Here is a 16,428-nt window from a genome sequence, read left to right as displayed (position 1 = left end):
GACTAGGCTCTTAAGAAAAAGAGATGTTGTGTTTTCTCCATCTGGTTCAGAGGCATTATTAGATTAGATGAAAAAGTTGAAAATCAACAGCAGAAAAAAACATGAATAATCTTGTCTAAAAATATGTTAAGGCTTATTTTACCATTCAATGTATGTGCAGGGGTGTAGCTCCAAATTCTGGGCCCTGTGAAAGGCATTTTCTATGGGCCCCTCCAGCAGCCAAAGCTATGAATTCTATCATATTTTTGGGCCCTCCTCACATGAGGGCCCTGGGCACTCAGTCCCCTTCCCCCCCCAGTCCAACACCCCTGGGTATGTGTGCTGCAATAATCATGCTTTGTAGTTTCCATCTTTTTTCACAGCAGATGCCTTGAATCTGTTGATAGTTTGTCATAATTGCATATCTCAATCTGTCTATTTCTTTCCCCAAAACTCACAAGAAGTCATGATTTAAGGGTTAAAAAAAAAAAAAAAGATCTTACGGAGCATGCCCCAAACCCCCTAGCTTAACTGCTATCAACTTTTCATTAGGGGCTGAGCACCCCCAAAGGTCAGATCCTAGAATCGCCCCTGGTAAAAAGAACAGAGTGTCTATTTGCACCCCCGGTACGAATAGCCTCGGCCACACAGCTGAGCTATTTACACCCTGTGACGTAACAACAAAAAAACGTTGCTCGCGTGCACCGAAATCATGGCGGACGTTCATCTTCCATGACCGCAGAAACTGGCATATTAGGGAAGTTTTGTCTCTAAAGTTTGTAACAATTGAATTTCTAGCGGAAAATGGATGCTACAGTTGTGCTTTCTGTCTTCAGTGAAAGCATACAACCGTTGGTTTGTTTAATACCTATTTTTTTTGTATACAGTCTGGTTACCTAGCAACCGACGCTTGTTTTAAACATCCTGAAAGAACTGCTAGGTGAGTGGTTAGTACCAAGGGGGTAAGCTTCGCTTCAGAACTCGAGCCATCATGGCGCCATTTTGTTGCTAACTGGCCATCACCTCCTGTTAGCATTCCGCTGACCGCCATTTTTTTTTTACGTCGCTTGACTGCGAATAACTTCACATCTGAAGCGTTTAAAGACTCTATTTGTCCGTTGTTTAGTTCTAAAGAAACACGACAATGTATAAAAGGCTTCATTACCTTGTAGCTCACGTTATGGCTCCGTAGCAGACGTTTTTGTAAAGATAAGCTAACGATTGTGTCATAACCAAGTGACTTACTGTCGCATAGTAGAGGAATTACCATATAGTACAGGAGAAGCTCGCAGGCAGTTTGGACTTACATGAGATGTTTAGGTTTAATTACTAATGTTAACTAGCATGTTAGTGATCAGTAATTAGCCTGTGCCCATGTTATCTCCTTACATCCACCTACAGTCTCCGTATCTGTAAGATTGGGAATGATTGAGATTTCTCTTGGCACAGCTACCAGAAGACTTACAACTTTCAGACACGTTGCTCACGTCACATTCTCTCAGTTGGAGGCTGCGCAGTAAAGCTGGCCATCACCGGAAAAGTGCTTCTAATAGCCTTCACTGGTCTCCGTCCAGAGCAACGGGGTCTATTGGTCCATTATATACGGTCTATGGTTAGTACGCTTACCTTTGGTATGGGAGTTTGGAGTTCGACTCCCCTGTGTAGTGATCTTATAAATTTGGATTGGATAATTTGCATGCAATTGCGCAAGTCAGGACCCGCGAACGCGGGGTGGTAGGGGAAGACTCATGAATATGCCTGCTCTGGTTGGGTTGCTTAGGTTTAGGCAAGAGGAATGGGATTGGTTATGGTTAGGGTAAGAATGTCAGGGCGATAATATTCCAAAAAGGTGTAATACATGAGTAGTATGGATAACTGTGTGTAAATATATGCCAAGGTACTGTAAATGCACAGGGGTGCAAATAGCATACATTGATATTTGTACCAGACGGGATATTAATAGAACACATTGCTGTGTGCACCGGCGGGGTACTAATAGCATTCATTTCTAATTGCACCAGGGTACAAATAGCATACACTGCTAATTGTACCAGGGGTGCAAATAGCCTCACCCTAAAAAGAAAGAGACGCGCGTCTCTGTTCTTCACTAGCGCTACCGCTGCAGTATCAGACTGACCGGTCTCTGTCCTCTTTAACGTTATAGTCAACAGTGAAACCTGAGCTGGTGCGTGCTTAATAAGGGACCTTGTCATAGCAAAACAATTCCGTCAAGATGAAGATGCTGACCACTGCAGCGCTGCAGCCATGTGTAGGGGAGACCAGGGGACGGCTGTAGCCTTGGATTCCTCCAATCAGAAACAACCTAGAGTGATGAGACCATATACACAACCGTCCCAGTATCACCAACCATCTTTTCATCTCATGTGAGCAAGCTTGACTCCTAGTTTGACACTTGTTAGCCATTTCTATTTTTTTTAGCGTACACAACAGTTATTCTAAGAATACTTGTTTGAATTCATAGACATTTGATCTTATAACAGCATCCAAAAAAGTACACTAAACTATAACTGAACATGAGCACAGACAGTAGAGATCATTTAAGAGCCACTGGTTTCATTTCCTGATTTTTTTTTTGTATAACAGGATTGAGGTTGAAGGAGTTTCTCTTCTTTTTGATCATTGGTAATAAATAGGCTATTCTTAAATATAGTATTTCGTTTTTTTAATTGGAATGTCTTAAATAACAGAGTAAGAGCTCTATTTAATATAGGCCTAGATGAGCACACATGTATTTACATTTAGGTAAACAGACTGGAAGCCTTTAAAAACTCCCTGATAACGTCAATGGTAAAAAAAAAAACACGGTGGTTTTATTTTTCGCATGAATAATGCCATCTGCCAGTTATGATTAGTTCATACATAATTAATTAATGCGTTCATCATGTAGGAGTCCCTGCATTCGTCCTTGTATTATTATCACTTTGTGTGGCAGTAAGCGTTCAAATGCAGCAGGATGATGGAGTTAACTGCTGAACCACCCAGGTAAAAAAGTAGTATACTTTAGTGTATTAGAAATATGAATGAAGTACATGAAGTATAAAACAAGTATGCTTCTACTTTTTGTGCTTTATTTAAAGAGTATTTAATATGTACTTTTTAAAAGTATACTTCAAAATAGATGTAATTAAGTTCAACTTCAGAGTCCAAAAAGTAAGTATACTAATTTACCAGTAATCAAATTATTTTTTAAATGTACTTTTTGAAAGTGTACTTTTTTGTTAATGTATTTTAAATTGTATAGAAGTTTTTTTTTTTTAAGTGTATTCAATTTGACATACTTAGAGTGGCAATTCTGTGTACTTATGGGAAGTATATTTTTTGGAAATTAATTGTTAGTATACTTTTTTAAAGTGTACTATGATCTCACTTCATTAGAAGTGTGACTTCTGTACACTTTATACAGTACACTCTAAGATAAGTGTATTTTTAGTGGCATATCAGAGTACTTTCATAAAATATGTTAAAATACAAAAATGTATAGTGGTAACTTAGTGTACACTTATAGTAAGTACACTTATTTTTAATACAGAGTTGGTATAATTTTTGAAAGTGTACACTAATTTCACTTCATCAGTAGTGTAATCTTAGTACACTGTAAACAAAGTGCACTAAATATAAGTGTACTTTTATTAGCATATCAAAGTACACTGAAAAAATGGGAAATAGCAGGTCTTTGAATTTACAAAAATGAATTTAGAATATGCTACGCAATTCATTTATATTCCTTTCAAGAACATGGTTCAATCTCGTAGACTTCAGGTGTTTTTGTATAGATTCCTAATGCGTTGCATTAAGTTTGGTCACTGCAGGAGCAGCTGCGGAGGTTTAAACTGAACTACATCACTAATTATGATCATAAACTATGTTATACCGACACAATTAAACATCAGTTTCTCATCAGTCTGGAATGTGGATGTTCATTTATTTATAGCGGGGAGGGGTGGGGCTTCGAAACCGAAAGTTTAAAAAAAAGATAAACAAGCAGACGGGACGATCAGACGACCGAGGCCGAGTGTGGTAAAGGCAAACGTTGACTGCACCATGAGACGTCCAGAGAAGATATTTAGCATTCAAAACGCAACAAGGAGAAACTAGTTTTAAGCCTTTAAAGTAAGTAGCGCTTTATGCTCCCGTGTTTCTGTGTGTGTGGTCGGAGCAGCTGGTGTTCTTTGTTAAGTGCGCACTTGCTGAGTCGATATATTATTAGGCTGCAGGTCTGTCTGTTATATAACGTGCGCAGCAGAGTTACTGTCTGGTACCAAAGTTTTCTGCAAAGCTTTGAGCTCGAACGCATTGAAATGACTTGATCAAATAAATAACCTGACCGTTTTCAAATTTCGCGAACTAATAAGAAATGTGCACGCATAGCTTACTGCCTTTTGTTATTTTCCCTGCTTGTATGTAAACATTGAGACGCTTTCACCTATGCGCCAACTGGTGTAGCTGTAGCAAAAATACTTGTTATTGTCAGTTTTCTCCACTACTAGATGACACCAACGGTCCATTCAAATCCATAAGTGTGCTTCACTTGTTCTTTAGTCTTATTAAAAACTAACTCATGTTCTGGTGGAAGTAGAAGAACCAAATGGGGCATTATTTAATAGCCTACATATATTTAACGTTGGTTTCTCTTTAAATAATAAATAAATAGGCTATTGTAAAATGATTTTGAAACATGTGTTCAACATCACACATTATTACAAGTCTGTGCAAGAATTCAACAGAGAGGAAGTTCTTCTCTGCTTGTTTAGTCTTTCTTCCTTGTTTATGTTTGTAACGTATATAGTCCAGGGGACTACAGATGAAAAACTGATAAGATAGATGAAGATAAAAAATTATTCTGGCATTTTTAACCCATGTATAATCATGTGTTGTATAAATGTGCACTGTCTCCTTCTTAAATGAACTGAATTGAAGCAGACAGACACTGACACAGTCCAAGTGGCTGTATCAACTGCCTTTATTTATGGTTTCAACATCTATTAACAGGATATAGGTGTCAGTTGACTCTTACTTCCTTTTTTAATGGACAATCAGAAACATCCGCCTAGACTTACAGACTCACTTCCTTTTTAACTTATTGCTAAAACACTGAACCAGGAAGGTAGGAAAGGCCATTTGACAAACTTGTAAGTAGTCGTTTATAATTTAAGTTTAAACTTTAACATATTTAATTGCTGTGCATATTGTAAATTGTTGTAAATTTTTCTGTGTTTGTCATATGTATACATATATACTATATATATATATATATATATATATATATATATATATATACACACATATATACTATATATATATATATATATATATCATAGTTAACAGAAAACACATTTCTCTGATCCCTTATCAGACTCCAAATGTATTTATTGGCCAAGTATGTTCTCTCTAAGGAATTTGACACCAGCTCATATTAAAACTAAATCCAAGACTATGCAGAGTGTTTGTGAACATTGAGGAACATTTCCTCTCATGCTCAGACCGCAGGATGTTAACTGTGTGGTTTGGGGGATTTCCAGTTAAACTAGGAGACATTTAATTGAAAAGTAAAAGTTTTGTTCTTGATTAGACCTATAACATTTAATTTTAAAATGCATTTCCCCGTATTATCTTACATTAAATGTGTTAAAACTTGATATGTAATGTATTATATATTGTTTTACATTATAATGTAACTATATAATTAATGTCATATTATGTTTAACAACAATATTTAAATAAAGTGAGGAGCTGTAACAAAGTACATTTACTCAAGTACTGTTCTTAAGTACAATTTTTAGGTACTTTACCATTTTCTGCTGATTTCTACAGTACTCCACTACATCTCTGAGGGGAAGATTGCACTTTTTACTCCACTATGTTTATCTGATAACTTCTCCTGTAGGCTAAGAGTTACTGTTACATAAAAACACAGGATCATCTTACAATTTACAATGCTAAATATGTATTATAATATAATAATAGAATTATAATTATATAACATTAAGACCTGCTGCACATTTAAATGTTTTTTTTTTTTTTAGTAATTTGTATTGCTCTTACATAGTTTTAATGTGTTCATTTTAAGTTTTTGGACATTAATTTAGAAAAAAAATCATATAGCATCACCTTTTTTTTTAGAAAAACTAACGTCTTAAATAATAAATATGCCCAGTTTTCCACAACCTTTTGACCATGCGTGTTATCGTGTGTAATGCTCCCAAGGTTTTGTAGACTGCGTTTTAGTGAACTCTGATGGTAACACAAAATATCACATGGATAAAGTCCTCTGGATGCATAGCGCACAGCCTGCATGTGAGCACACTCTAAATTTTAATAATAAATAAATATTATGCTATTTATTATATATTCTAACTCAAACTCACTGGCCTTGGCTAATTTTCTGTGAAGAACATAAATAACTTATGTTCAATGACTGCACACGGTACACCCCCCCCCCACATAACTATTACATATGAGTTGTTCGGGTCTACTGGACCCGAGTGTAATAATTGTGTAATAAATGTGTAATAAATGTAGGTGTTATGAAACTTAACTGTGTCCTCCTCCTAACTGGGCCTGCTGTGTGTGTGTTTTTGTGCTATGTGTCTGTGTGTATGTCTATGCGTCTCTGTGTGTGTCTGTGCGTCTGTATGTGTGCGTGTCTGAGTGTAGGTGTCTGTGTGTGAGGCTTCCTAACAGCATTTTGTTTCGATGTCCTACCTCTGTTAGGAGCACATCGATCTCACAATCACTGAATCGGGTTTTTTCCCCATTTTTCCATTTCATGATTGGTCATCAATGGCTCCTTTACAAGGCAAGGTTTTTGCGTATGAAAATTCTGTCTTTTTGGCGCACGAAATCTTTCAGAATAGAATCAACGCAGAAATGAGGCCCCTGCACAGAAGAATTTGTTTTTGTGCAAGTTGGTTCTTCAAAAAGTTTCTTTGGAAAAAAAAGCCAAATGAATGTAAAAAATGTGTCTCTTGCAGACCGTCTTTGATTATCTCTGCTGTTGTTGATAATGCATCTAAAATAAGAGAGGGAATGTAAGGTAGAAAAGGACCAAATAAACAAATTCAAGTGATAACATGATGCAATTTTTTCCTTTACTAACGTCTTGACATTGTTTTGTCTTCCTGTAGTTGTGTATCAGCTGCAGCAGTAGAAATGGCCGAGGAGAGGAAGCGATCAATATCCATGAGGGAGCCGCCCTACTTTGGTGTTGAAAAGATACAAAGGTTAATTTAATTTATTGTATTCTGTAAACAAAACATCTTGCACCTAAAAGCCTATTGAGGTTACATATTCAAAGATTCAAAAAGATTCATAAAGAGTTTGAAAATGGTGAAATGATGAATGAAGAAAAAAAAAAATCTAATGAATTAAAGTGATACCATGATGGAATTTAGCCTTGGAAACATCCTGCAACATCACAATACTTTATATATACACAAGTAAAAATATTTTCTCTATTTTTTAGTTCAATGTCGAGGGAGCTGAATCGGAGTACAGAAAACAAAAGCTTGAATGAGCACCTGACTGATTATCACCCTGCTCTCCATGATCGGAAAGATTTCGCCAAAGCCAGTGTTATCGTGATCCTGGATGAAAGCAGAACAAGCCGGCAACGTCTGTCAGTGAAGTAACATCTGTGGGTAAAAAACCAAGAGAGACTTCTGCAGACACATACAGAATTTCTTCTGAAACTCGGCAAGCTTGCATTTGTTCATCTGCAGAAGAACAACCTCATCTTCTATGATGAAGACCTGGAAGACTGTGGCATTGACATTCGAGAGGCATCCGTCTACTCTGGATTATGCAGCACAGTTTTTAGGGAAGAAGAAGTCTTTTCCCAGAAAAAGATTTTCTTCTTTGTGCACCTGACCATACAGGAGTTCTTTGCTGCTCTTTTTGTCTATGACTGTTTCACAAACAAGAATACAAAAGATCTCGGCAACTTCCTCAATGTGAAGGACAAAGAACATACCTTACTTGATCTTCTGAAGTCGCAGTGAAACAACTTGGGAAAATGTGGGAGTTCTTTTAAGAGAGGGATTTAAATCAAAACGTACAAATTTGGATTGCTCAAACGAAAAAATCCATACAAAGTATGTAAGCTGTAAAGAAGGTTTGCACCATGAAGCTGTTATGAGTGTGTGTGTGTGTGTTAGTGAAAGAGAGGAAGTGAACACAAACACATTAGCTTGGGTTTCAAACATGTCTCTACCGTAGACTGTCGCGAAATTACGAATCCTACTGTGGCCACGACAAGACCCGCCCTTCAATAGCAGCTCGATTGGTTGGGTTTGGGACCTGAACAAATCAGGTTATGTTACCTTGCGTAATCTTGCGTAAACGTGGACGCATGGCCAATAATAGTGATTGAAGGGCGGGTCTTGGTGTGGCCATAGTAGGATTCGAAATTCGCCGCTCAGCGGTATGGAGCTCGTAGCCAGTCACATTAGGAGACCAGCTGGCGGTCTCCTAATTTCGTAGGCTATCTTATGTTTTGGTGTGCATACATTTCCGTACGATATCATAAGGACACGTTTGTGAGAATGAGTTGACATTCCTCATTCCATTCCGATATAGATGTGACAGAAAATACAGAAAAGCTTAATAGGTCTGCTGTAAAACAATATTGTGACACAAGCATCAGATTTCAATATTACATTTGATTATGATGTTAATAAAAGTTCTTATAATCTTTGTATTTTTAGTTTTAACTGCTGTTTTGTTTGGGTTTATCGGCATCACTTTGTTACATTTCATATCTTGTATTAAAATCTGAGTTTAATCATGTTAAGCACCTTATTGTAAAATCCCAAAATACTGAACTGAGTCGCTGTGATGACTGAATGTTTTGTGGCTGAAAAATCCAGGCTAACTTAAATACAGATTTGGGATATTTCAGATGTGTTAAAACTTATACATGTCAAGCACTCATATACCGTTAATTCATATTTGGTCTTCAATGTTACATGTGAAAAGTTAATTTGCAAAAGAAAGATAAATGCCATTCTTTATCAAAACAACCCAACTCCAGTTTGATATTTCCTGGAGTGGACACATGAAAAGATGATTTAGGAAGATTTATAAAAATGAATTCTTCATGTATTTAACCCTAATGTTGACATGTTTCTGATTGTTTCTCAGTGTTACATGTAACCTGTCAATAAAAGGAAGGTGTTGACTGAATGTTGTGGTGAAAGATGTCTCACTAACCTCATAAACCGGACCAAGAAATAAATCTAATGTGATGTAAACATGTCACTAACTAACAATAGTATTGTAATAGCATTACCGCCACCCACTGGACTGGAGTGTGAATGAGAGATAAATGCAGGAAAAAAACAAAACCTAAATCCTCTTTACTAAATCAATTTCTCTTAGAAACTTAATAATATAGTGATATACACCTTGCCGGCTGTTTTCCCCAAAAGCCCTGACAGTGAAAATGTGTGATGGTCTGCCTTACGAAGTGTCTGATAAAGGTGCACTCTGGGTATTGTAGTCCTTGCAATAAATTATGTGTATTAACAGTTTCTGGCTGGTGACAGTATGATATGCACATTTTCCAGTAGAATGTTTGCCTATTTTATGTAATGAATAATTAAGACCTGTATGTCCAATTCTGAGACGAGTAATGATACTTTATTCCTTACGTTTAAAGCCCACCTTCCTCCCATCACCAACACCTCTTTGTATATTATAAAGATGCCTTCCTGTTTCACTAATGTCCCAGTACTCCTGCCATGTTGTTTGTACATATGTCCTGATGAATGATTTAACTTCTGCTTTGCTCACTAGACAGAATATCCACCTTCTCATTTCCCTCCACACCAACATGGGCAAGAACCCAAATTAAACCAATAAACATACCCTTAATTTGCATTCTCCATCCATCCATCCATCCATACATCCATCCATCCATCCATCTTCGTCCGATTATCCGGGGTCAGGTCGCAGGGGCAGCAGCTCCAGCAGGGGACCCCAAACTTCCCTTTCCCGATCCACATTAACCAGCTCCGACTGGAGGATTACGAGGAGTTCCCAGACCAGGTTGGAGATCTGTATTCTGTACAATATAATAAATATTTCATTGATGGTATCTGTTCTAGATGATGATCTGCCTGTTCTAATGCTAGAAAGTACTGAAAAACTGTCAGATGCAATAACAGTTTAGGGTAATCCCTTCTCCTCTATCCACTGTAATGCCAGTAACACTGCCATCAACTCTGTAGTGTATACTGATAAATGGTCTAATAACCTTTTCTTTATTGATGCATCACTCACCGGGATACACACTGCTGCACCTGCACACCCTTTGTCTGGATCCTTTAGAGCCGTCTGTAAAGATGAAAACAGAGTTTAAGAAATTATTTTTAATATAATTCTGGACTAAGCGCCATACTGGAAGAAGTTCTGACCTATTCTCCAGTTCCTGATGTATGTTGAGATATAAACTTGGCAAGGGGAATAACCACAGAGGAATGGAGGAGATTGAAACAGTAAGAATATATTGTAGTCTTTAGCATCACTGATCCATCCAAAACTAATGAAATGTGACAATCACAATGGCCCTGGAGATTAACCCAGTATGCCAGTATTAACTTCCATCTTCGTCCGCTTATCCGGTGTCGGGTCGCGGGGGGAGCAGCTCCAACAGGGGACCCCAAACTTCCCTTTCCCGAGCAACATTAACCAGCTCCGACTGGGGATCCCGGCGTTCCCAGGCCAGGTTGGAGATATAATCCCTCCACCTAGTCCTGGGTCTTCCCGAGGCCTCCTCCCAGCTGGGACGTGCCTGGAACACCTCCCTAGGGGGAGGCGCCCAGGGGCATCCTTACCAGATGCCCGAACCACCTCAACTGGCTCCCTTTCGACGCAAAGGAGCAGCGGCTCTCTCCGAGCTCCTCACGGATGACTGAGCTTCTCACCCTATCTCTAAGGGAGACGCCAGCCACCCTCCTGAGGAAACCCATTTCGCCGCTTGTACCCTGAATCTCGTTCTTTCGGTCATGACCCAGCCTTCATGACCATAGGTGAGGGTAGGAACGAAAACTGACCCGGTAGATCGAGAGCTTTGCCTTCTGGCTCAGCTCTCTTTTCGTCACAACGGTGCGATAGATTGAATGTAATACCGCACCCGCTGCGCCGATTCTCCGACCAATCTCCCGCTCCATTGTCCCCTCACTCGCGAACAAAACCCCAAGGTACTTGAACTCCTTCACTTGGGGTAAGGACTCATTCCCTACCTGGAGAAGGCATTCCATCGGTTTCCTGCTGAGAACCATGGCCTCAGATTTAGAGGTGCTGATCCTCATCCCAACCGCTTCACACTCGGTTGCGAACCGATCCAGTGAGTGCTGAAGGTCACAGGCCGATGATGCCATCAGGACCACATCATCTGCAAAGAGCAGCGATGAGATCCCCAGCCCACCGAACTGCAACCCATCCCCACCACGACTACGCCTCGATATCCTGTCCATAAATATTACAAACAGGATTGGTGACAAAGCGCAGCCCTGGCGGATGCCAACCCTCACCTGAAACGAGTCCGACTTACTGCCGAGAACCCGGACACAGCTCTCACTTTGGTCGTACAGAGATTGGATGGCCCTGAGTAGAGACCCCCTCACCCCATACTCCCGCAGCACCTCCCACAGTGTCTCCCGGGGGACCCGGTCATACGCCTTCTCCAAATCCACAAAACACATGTAGACCGGTTGGGCATACTCCCAGGCTCCCTCCAGGATCCTTGCGAGAGTGAAGAGCTGGTCCGTTGTTCCACGACCAGGACGGAATCCGCATTGTTCCTCCTCAACCCGAGATTCGACTATCGGCCAAACCCTCCTTTCCAGCACCTTGGAATAGACTTTACCAGGGAGGCTGAGAAGTGTGATACCCCTATAATTGGCACACACCCTCTGGTCCCCCTTTTTAAAAAGGGGAACCACCACCCCAGTCTGCCACTCCTTTGGCACCGTCCCAGACTTCCACGCAATGTTGAAGAGTCGTGTCAACCAGGACAGCCCCTCCACACCCAGAGCCTTGAGCATTTCTGGACGGATCTCATCAATCCCGGGGCTTTGCCACTGTGGAGTTGTTTGACTACATCAGTGACTTCCGCCCGGAAATCGACGACAATCCCCATTATCCTCCAGCTCTGCCTCTAACATAGAGGGCGTATTAGTCGGATTCAGGAGTTCCTCAAAGTGCTCCTTCCACTGCCCTATTACCTCCTCAGTTGAGGTCAACAGTGTCCCATCCTTACTGTACACAGCTTGGATGGTTCCCCCTTCCCCCTCCTGAGGTGGCGAACAGTTTCCAGAAGCACTTTGGTGCCGACCGAAAGTCCTTCTCCATGTCTTCTCAAACTTCTCCCACACCCGCTGCTTTGCCTCTTTCACGGCAGAGGCTGCAGCCCTTCGGCCCCGGTACCCTGCAACTGCTTCCGGAGTCCTCCGGGATAACATATCCGGAAAGACTCCTTCTTCAGTCGGACGGCTTCCCTGACCACGGTGTCCACCACGGTGTTCGTGGGTTACCGCCCCTTGAGGCACCTAAGACCCTAAGACCACAGCTCCTCGCCGCAGCTTCAGCAATGGAAACTTTGAACATTGTCCACTCGGGTTCAATGTCCCCAGCCTCCACAGGGATGCGAAAAGCTCCCCCGGAGGTGTGAGTTGAAAGTCTGTCGGACAGGGGCCTCCTCCAGGCGTTCCCAATTTACCCGCACTACACGTTTGGGCTTACCAGGTCTGTCCAGAGTCTTCCCCCACCCCCTGACCCAACTCACCACCAGATGGTGATCGGTTGACAGCTCCGCCCCTCTCTTCACCCGAGTGTCCAAAACATACGGCCTCAGATCAGATGAAACGATTATAAAATCGATCATTGACCTTCGGCCTAGGGTGCTCTGGTACCAGGTACACTTATGAGCATCCCTATGTTCGAACATGGTGTTCGTTATAGACAATCCATGACTAGCAGAGAAGTCCAATAACAAACAACCACTCTGGTTTAGATCAGGGAGGCCGTTCCTCCCAATCAGGCTTCCAGGTGTCTCCATCATTGCCCACGTGTGCGTTGAAGTCCCCCAGCAGAACAATGGAGTCCCCCACTGGCGCCCCATGCAGGACTCCAGTCAAGGTCTCCAAGAAGGCCGAATACTCCGAACTCCTGTTAGGTGCATAGTCAGAGTTTTCCCCCCCACAACCCGCAGGCGTAGGGAGGCGACCCTCTCGTCCACCGGGGTAAACTCCAACGTAGCGGCGCTCAGCCGGGGGCTTGTGAGTATCCCCACACCCGCCCGGCGCCTCACACCCTGGGCAACTCCGGAGAAGAAAAGAGTCCAACCCCTATCCAGGAGTACGGTTCCAGAACCAAGACTGTGCGTAGAGGTAAGCCCCACCAGATCTAACCGGTAGCGCTCCACCTCCCGCACCAGTTCCGGCTCCTTCCCCCACAGAGAGGTGACGTTCCACATCCCCAGAGCCAGCGTCTGCTGCCCGGGTCTGGTCCGTCGAGGCCCCTGACCTTCACTGCCACCCATGTGGCAGCGCACCCGACCCCAGCGGTTCCTCCCACAGGTGGTGGTGGGCCCATGGGCTGGAGAGATGGGAGCCACGTAGCTTGTTCGGGCTGTGCCCGGCCGGGCTCCGTGGCAAACCCGGCCACCAGGCGCTCGCTGACGAGCCCGCCGTCTGGGCCTGGCTCCAGTATTAACTTGACCCCTCTTATTCTCAAAGGCTCCCATTTCCACCTGCATCGCTGAAACTGGAGATGTTTTAAAAGACCCACTACAGCTCCTCAGGGCCCGAGCTCAGACCTCCAGCTTCTTGAGATGAGATTCTGCTGCTGACATGAAAGCTATACAACCAGAATCTACAACAGGTCTCATGAGAGCCCAATATATGTTTTGTAGAGATGATCTACGTGCTCCCCACTCTTTTCCTGCCAAACATCGGAGTACATTAATAACCTTTTACATTGATTCTGAATCTTTCCTATATGCACATTCCATGGGAGCTTTTCATCAAACCATACACCCAGAAATCTAATTATTTACTTGTTCGAGAGTCTGACCATACAGTTTTACCATCATGGGTGCAATGTTATGCTGTCTTGAAAAACAGATCACCTGAGTTTGAATTCCCAATCTATTTGTCCATCCCTCCAGCTGAGCAACTGCAGCCTGTACTTTTCTATTTACAAACGCCACATTGCGGCCTCTTATCCACAAAGCCCCGTCATCTGCATACAAAGACCTTCCCACACCTTGGTCAACATGACAAAATATATATTATTTATCATAATGTTCAAAAGCACTGGACTACAAACGCTTCCTTGCGGGATACCATTCTCCACCGCATAAACACTGGAGTATTCTGCACCTATACTCTAACTTCTAGGTTTCTCTCAAGCAAAAAAATCCAAAACCCAATTATATGCTCTACCACCAATTCCCAATTTAAACTTCCAGAGCATATCATATGCCTTTTCCACGTCAAAGAATACAGCAATTTCTACTTCCTTCTTGGTCTGTGCTTTCCTTCATACTGGGGTAAAGAGAGCCAGAGATGTTACACCTTTCCACCAAGTTTCATGAATGTTCGGCCAGTTTCTCAGATGACAGACCGCTCAATGGTGTTTTTTTGCCTCCAACGTTGCTTTCCAGGCAGCTAACCCTAACCTTAACCATAAACATAACCATTGCTGCGTTGCCTGGAAGGCGACGTTGGGGGCAAAAAACACCTGACAGACAGACAAACAAACTGAAAACATGACTCTTTGCCAGAGGTAACCATCAGCTTTTTGACAAACATTTCATTGTTGTTATAATATATGTCAGGTCTTAAAAACATTTATCAGATCACTTTTATTTATCATTTTATTATTTAATAACATACAACACACGCAACATACACGGAAAGCCCACACAAAAAATTTGACAAAAAGAAAATAAATCAATAAATACAAAAACATTAATGGATCCCTGAAGTTATTCAAATACAGTAAAATACATGACAGGTAGAGCGTATAAACAGTATAAAGTAATATCTATATTTCCACACATTTCTTTCTTAAATATTTGGCTTTGCAATGTATTTTTATAGGAATACTTCGATTCAGAGAAGTTCTTGATAGAGCTTTAAATATAAACATTTTATCCAACAGAGTAACTGTATTTATTATCTGGGAACAGTTTTCATCCAGCAACCCCTAACATAATATTTATAGATGTGAAGTTAAAATAAATGTTGAATGGATTTAGCCAATTTTGGATATTGGTCCAGAAACGTTCAACATATAACAAATGCAACTGGGTTTCCTACTAACAGAATCTCCATGAGGATCGTTCAATGGTAAACATGTTGAGTTTTTTTTCAGTAGCAGTAAAAATAAAAAGTAGAATATCTTCAATTAAACAACTCTTGAGTAGGAATACAGCAGCCTCTGCTCTGTAAATTAAAATGGATTCTGCTGTCTATCGCTATATAAATAAGATTGCCATTGCCATAATTAACCGTAATAGCATCAATAACATTTGCAGTTAAGTGATGTATATTTTACTATTTATGAATATATTGCACATATATTTGTTTGAAATTTCTTTTTAAATTGAGCACAAAAACAAAAAAAAACAAAAACAAAAAAGTGTGTCGATTACTCTAATACTGTAACATTGGTTCAAAGACTTGTCAAACTTTGTCCTCAAGATGGCAGCACAACACACAGAGACACCTCTAATGGCCTCCGCCATGCCAACTGTGGAATGTGAATGACTTACATGTATCAGCGGCTACATGCATGAAAACAGTCCTGATAATGTCATTAATATAATGTCAGTACAAGCAGCAGAAAGTCTACACATCTACCTAAAAGCACATATCTTTCAAATGTACTTTGGCTAAAAAGATGATGGTTATAAAAATGTTTGGCACTTTGTACTTTGGCTGATTTGTACTTTGGCTCATTTGAAGCTAATGTTCTTCTATGTGAATCTTGCAGTTTTCCTGAGTTTGTACCTTCATGGTTGAATGCACTTATTGGAAGTCACTTGGCATCAAGGCACTAAATACGGCAATAAAACCAGCCGATCATTTTAAAATCCTCTATACCAGCTAATTTTCTGTTTAAAAAAATACTTCATGGTTAATGTTACAACTGTGAAGAACATAAAACTAAAAAGAAAATTAGAAACAACTGATATTCATTTAGAAAGAACAGTAGTTTGAGCAAGACAGACACAAATGTATAGTGTTTGTCCCCTAGCCAGCTAGGGGGCAAAAGTGCAATATGTAGTAAAGTAATACTTAAAATTGTCTTCAGGTTGTTCAGTGCGTTGGTGTTTCTCAGGTAAAGTAGCCTTCGGCAACTTTCGGGCCTGAAAAGTGACGCCAATGCTAAAGTGTCTTAAAGCTGAATTCTATCTTATTT

General features: G+C 40.9%; 1 long non-coding RNA gene across 1 annotated transcript; it reads left to right on the top strand.

Moving 5' to 3' along the window:
- The first annotated feature begins 3,986 nt into the window (after nt 1–3,986).
- On the top strand, nt 3,987–9,180 carry LOC114546030 (uncharacterized). The gene is made up of 3 exons (XR_003690974.1): nt 3,987–4,110; nt 7,125–7,220; nt 7,463–9,180. It is a non-coding gene; the product is annotated as an uncharacterized LOC114546030 (long non-coding RNA).
- Nucleotides 9,181–16,428: the final 7,248 nt, after the last annotated feature.

Source organism: Perca flavescens, chromosome 19 (assembly GCF_004354835.1).
Source record: "Perca flavescens isolate YP-PL-M2 chromosome 19, PFLA_1.0, whole genome shotgun sequence".
Classification (NCBI taxonomy): Eukaryota; Metazoa; Chordata; class Actinopteri; order Perciformes; family Percidae; genus Perca; species Perca flavescens.
This window is presented reverse-complemented; position numbering and strand designations above follow the sequence as displayed.